The sequence below is a fragment of the Arachis stenosperma genome, chromosome 4 (genome assembly GCF_014773155.1).
Source record: "Arachis stenosperma cultivar V10309 chromosome 4, arast.V10309.gnm1.PFL2, whole genome shotgun sequence".
Lineage (NCBI taxonomy): Eukaryota > Viridiplantae > Streptophyta > Magnoliopsida > Fabales > Fabaceae > Arachis > Arachis stenosperma.
Window position 1 is genome coordinate 107,055,603 of NC_080380.1, and position 5,493 is coordinate 107,061,095.

General features: G+C 42.4%; 1 non-coding gene across 1 annotated transcript; it reads right to left on the reverse strand.

Annotated features, from left to right (window-relative positions):
- Nucleotides 1-338: 338 nt before the first annotated feature.
- LOC130977572 (small nucleolar RNA R71) lies at nucleotides 339-446 on the reverse strand. The gene has a single exon (XR_009085258.1). It is a non-coding gene; the product is annotated as a small nucleolar RNA R71 (small nucleolar RNA).
- Nucleotides 447-5,493: the final 5,047 nt, after the last annotated feature.

Genomic DNA, 5,493 nt, shown 5'->3' on the forward strand with positions numbered 1-5,493 from the left:
CTCCCAACTTCTATGGGAGAAGCATCTCTATCCCTGCCATTGGAGCAAACAACTTTGAGCTTAAGCCTCAATTAGTTTCTCTAATGCAACAGAATTGCAAGTTCCATGGACTTCCATTGGAAGATCCTCATCAGTTTTTAGCTGAATTCTTGCAAATCTGTGACACAGTCAAGACTAATGGGGTTGACCCTGAGGTCTACAGACTGATGCTATTCCCTTTTGCTGTGAGAGACAGAGCTAGAATATGGTTGGACTCTCAACCTAAAGAAAGCCTGGACTCTTGGGAAAAGCTAGTCAATGCCTTCTTGGCAAAGTTCTTTCCACCTCAAAAATTGAGTAAGCTTAGAGTGGAAGTCCAAACCTTCAGACAGAAGGATGGAGAATCCCTCTATGAAGCTTGGGAAAGATACAAACAATTAATCAGAAAATGTCCCTCAGACATGCTTTCTGAATGGAGCATCATAGGTATTTTCTATGATGGTCTCTCTGAACTATCCAAGATGTCTTTGGATAGCTCTGCTGGAGGATCTCTTCATCTGAAGAAGACGCCTACAGAGGCTCAAGAGCTCATTGAAATGGTTGCAAATAACCAATTCATGTACACTTCTGAAAGGAATCCTGTGAACAATGGGACTAGTCAGAAGAAAGGAGTTCTTGAGATTGATGCTCTGAATGCCATTCTGGCTCAGAATAAGATATTGACTCAACAAGTCAATCTAATTTCTCAGAGTCTGTCTGGAATGCAAAATGCACCAAGCAGTACTAAAGATGCTTCATCTGAGGAAGAAGCTTATGATCCTGAGAACCCTTCAATGGAAGAGGTGAATTACCTAGGAGGACCCTATGGAAACACCTATAATTCTTCATGGAGAAATCACCCAAATTTCTCATGGAAGAATCAAGAGAGACCTCAACAAGGTTTCAACAACAATAATGGTGGAAGAAACAGGTTTAGCAATGGCAAGCCTTTTCCATCATCTTCTCAGCAACAGACAGAGAGTTCTAAGCAGAATACCTCTGACTTAGCAACAATGGTCTCTGATCTAATCAAAACCACTCAAAGTTTCATGATTGAAACAAGGTCCTCCATTAGGAATTTGGAGGCACAAGTGGGACAGCTGAGCAAGAAAGTTACTGAACTCCCTCCTAGTACTCTCCCAAGTAATACATAAGAAAATCCAAAAGGAGAGTGCAAAGCCATAACCATGGCCGAAAATGGAGAGGAAAGAGAGGAGGTGGACGCCACTGAGGAAGACCTCAATGGGCGTGCACCAACCTCCTCTGAGTTCCCCAATGAGGAACCATGGAAATCTGAGGCTCAAAATGAGACCATAGAGATTCCATTGGACTTACTTCTGCCTTTCATGAGCTCTGATGAGTATTCATCCTCTGAAGAGGATGAATATGTCACTGAAGAGCAAGTTGCTAAATACCTTGGAGCAATCATGAAGCTAAATGACAAGTTATTTGGAAATGAGACGTGGGAGGATGAACCTCCTTTGCTCACCAAAGAACTGGATGACTTGTCTAGGCAGAAATTACCTCAAAAGAGACAAGATCCTGGGAAGTTTTCCATACCTTGTACCATAGGCACCATGACCTTCAAGAAGGCCCTGTGTGACTTAGGGTCAAGTGTAAACCTCATGCCTCTCTCTGTAATGGAGAAGCTAGGGATCTTTGAGGTGCAAGCTGCAAAAATCTCACTAGAGATGGCAGACAACTCAAGAAAACAAGCTCATGGACTTGTAGAGAATGTTTTGGTTAAGATTGAAGACCATTACATCCCTACTGATTTCATAGTCCTAGATACTGGGAAGTGCATGGATGAATCCATCATCCTTGGCAGACCCTTCCTAGCCACAACAAAGGCTGTAATTGATGTTGATAGAGGTGAACTGACCATTCAAGTGAATGAAAAATCCTTGGTGTTTAAGGCTCAAGGATATCCCTCTGTCACCATGGAGAAGAAGCATGAAGAGCTTCTCTCAAAACAGAGCCAAACAGAGCCCCCACAGTCAAACTCTAAGTTTGGTGTTGGGAGGCCACAACCAAACTCTAAGTTTGGTGTTGAACCCCCACATTCAAACTCTAAGTTTGGTGTTGGGAGGTTCCCACATTGCTCTGAATATCTGTGAGGCTCCATGAGAGTCCTCTGTCAAGCTAATGACATTAAAGAAGCGCTTGTTGGGAGGCAACCCAATGTTTTATAATCAACTATTTCCTTTTGTTATTTTATCTTTTTTGTAGGTTGATGATCATGAGAAGTCACAAAATCAATGAAAAAAAAGCAAAATCAAAATGAAAAACAGGAAGAAAAACAGCACACCCTGGAGGAAGATGTTGCTGGCGTTCAAACGCCAGTAAGCCTAGCAGTTGGGCGTTTAACGCCCAGTCTGGCACCATTCTGGGCGTTTAACGCCAGAAAGGGGCACCAGACTGGCGTTAAACGCCAGAAAAGGGCAAGAACCTGGCGTTAAACGCCAGGAATGGGCATCAGCCCGGCGTTTAACGCCAGAAATGGCTCAAAACGTGGATTTTGATGCCATTTGGTGCAGGGATGACTTTTCCTTGACACCACAGGATCTGTGGACCCTACAGGACCCCCACCTACCCCACCACTACTCTCTCTCTTCTTCCCCCTTTCACCAATCACCTCAATACCTCTTCCCCAAAAACCCCTCACCTATCAACTCCCTTCTTTCTCTTCACCACTCACATCCATCCTTCATAAAACCCCACCATTCAAATTCAAACCACTTTCCCACCCAAACCCACCCTCAAATGGCCGAACATCCCTCTCCCTCTCTCCTATATAAACCCTCATTCACTCCTTCATTTTCACAAACCTTAAACACCATCTCTCTCCCCCTTGGCCGAATACAAAGCCATTCCCTTTTCTCCTCATTTCTTCTTCTTCTACTCTCTTCTTTCTTCTTTTGCTCGAGGACGAGCAAACATTTTAAGTTTGGTGTGGTAAAAGCATTGCTTTTTGTTTTTCCATAACCATTTATGGCATCCAAGGCCGGAGAAACCTCTAAAAAGAGGAAAGGGAAGGCAAAAGCTTCCACCTCTGAGTCATGGGAGATGGATAGATTCATCTCAAGGGTGCATCAAGACCACTTTTATGAAGTTGTGGCCTTGAAGAAGGTGATCCCCGAGGTCCCCTTTTCACTCAAACGGGATGAATATCCGGAGATCCGCCATGAGATCCGAAGAAGAGGTTGGGAAGTGCTTACCAACCCCATTCAACAAGTCAGAATCTTGATGGTTCAAGAATTCTATGCCAATGCATGGATCACCAAGAACCATGATCAAAGTGTGAACCCGAATCCAAAGAATTATCTTACTATGGTTCGGGGGAAATACTTGGATTTCAGTCCGGAAAGTGTGAGGGTAGCATTCAACTTGCCCATGATGCAAGGAGATGCACATCCTTACACTAGAAGGGTCAACTTTGATCAAAGGTTGGACCAAGTCCTCACAGTTATATGTGAAGAGGGCGCACAATGGAAGAGAGATTCAAGAGGCAAGCCGGTTCAATTGAGAAGGCATGACCTCAAACCCATGGCTAGAGGATGGTTGGAGTTCATTCAACGCTCAATCATTCCCACTAGCAACCGGTCCGAAGTTACTCTAGACCGGGCCATCATGATTCATAGCATCATGATTGGAGAAGAAGTGGAAGTTCATGAGGTCATAGCCCAAGAGCTCTACAAGGTGGCGGACAAGTCTTCCACCTTGGCAAGGCTAGCCTTTCCTCATCTCATTTGTCACCTCTGTTATTCAGTTGGAGTTGACATAGAAGGAGACACCCCCATTGATGAGGACAAGCCCATCACCAAGAAAAGGATGGAGCACACAAGAGACCCCTCTCATCATGAGATCCCTGAGATACCTCAAGGGATGCACTTTCCTCCACAAAACTATTGGGAGCAACTGAACACCTCCCTAGGAGAATTGAGTTCCAACATGGGACAACTAAGGGTGGAGCATCAAGAACACTCCATCATCCTTCATGAAATTAGAGAAGACCAAAGAATCATGAGGGAGGAGCAACAAAGACAAGGAAGAGACATTGAGGAGCTCAAGCACTCCATAGGATCTTCAAGAGGAAGAAAGAGCCGCCATCACTAAGGTGGACCCGTTCTTTAATTTCCTTGTTCTTTATTCTTCTGTTTTTTGAATTTTATGCTTATGTTTATCCATGCTTGTGTCTTGTGATCATTAGTGTCTTAGTGTCTATGCCTTAAAGTTATGAATGTCCTATGAATCCATCACCTTTCTTGAATAAAAACGTGCTTAATTGAGAAAAAAGGAAAGAATTGCATGAATTTTGAATTTTATAATAGTTTAATTATTTTGATGTGGTGGCAATACTCTTGTTCTCTGAATGTATGCTTAAACAGTGCATATGTATCTTGAATTTGTGGTTCATGAAGGTTGGCTCTTGAAAGAATGATGAAAAAGGAGACATGTTACTGAGGATCTGAAAAATCATTAAAAATGGTTCTTGAAGCAAGAAAAAGCAGTGAATACAAAAAAAAAAAAAAACGAAAAAGAAAGAAAAAAAGAAAGAAAAAGAAAGAATAAAGTTGTGATCCAAGGCAATAAGAGTGTGCTTAAGAACCCTGGACACCTCTAATTGGGGACTTTAGCAAAGCTGAGTCACAATCTGAAAAAGGTTCACCCAATTATGTGTCTGTGGCATGTATGTATCCGGTGGTAATACTGGAAGACAGAGTGCTTTGGGCCACGGCCAAGACTCAATAAGTAGCTGTGTTCAAGAATCATCATACTTAACTAGGAGAATCAATAACACTATCTGGATTCTGAGTTCCTAAAGAAGCCAACCATTCTGAATTTCAAAGGATAGAGTGAGATGCCAAAACTGTTCAGAGGCAAAAAGCTAAAAGCCCCGCTCATCTAATTAATACTGATCTTCATAGATGTTTTTGGAATTCATTGCATATTCTCTTCTTTTTATCTTATTTGATTTTCAGTTGCTTGAGGACAAGCAACAATTTAAGTTTGGTGTTGTGATGAGCGGATAATTTATACACTTTTTGGCATTGTTTTTAGTATGTTTTTGGTATGATCTAGTTAGTTTTTAGTATATTTTTATTAGTTTTTAGTTAAAATTCACTTTTCTGGACTTTACTATGAGTTTGTGTGTTTTTCTGTGATTTCAGGTATTTTCTGGCTGAAATTGAGGGACCTGAGCAAAAATCTGATTCAGAGACTAAAAAGGACTGCAGATGCTGTTGGATTCTGACCTCCCTGCACTCGAAGTGGATTTTCTGGAGCTACAGAAGCCCAATTGGCGCGCTCTCAACGGCGTTGGAAAGTAGACATCCTGGGCTTTCCAGCAATATATGATAGTCCATACTTTGCCCAAGATTTGATGGCCCAAACCGGCGTTCAAAGTCACCTCAAGAAATTCCAGCGTTAAACGCCGGAACTGGCACCTAAATGGGAGTTAAACGCCCAAACTGG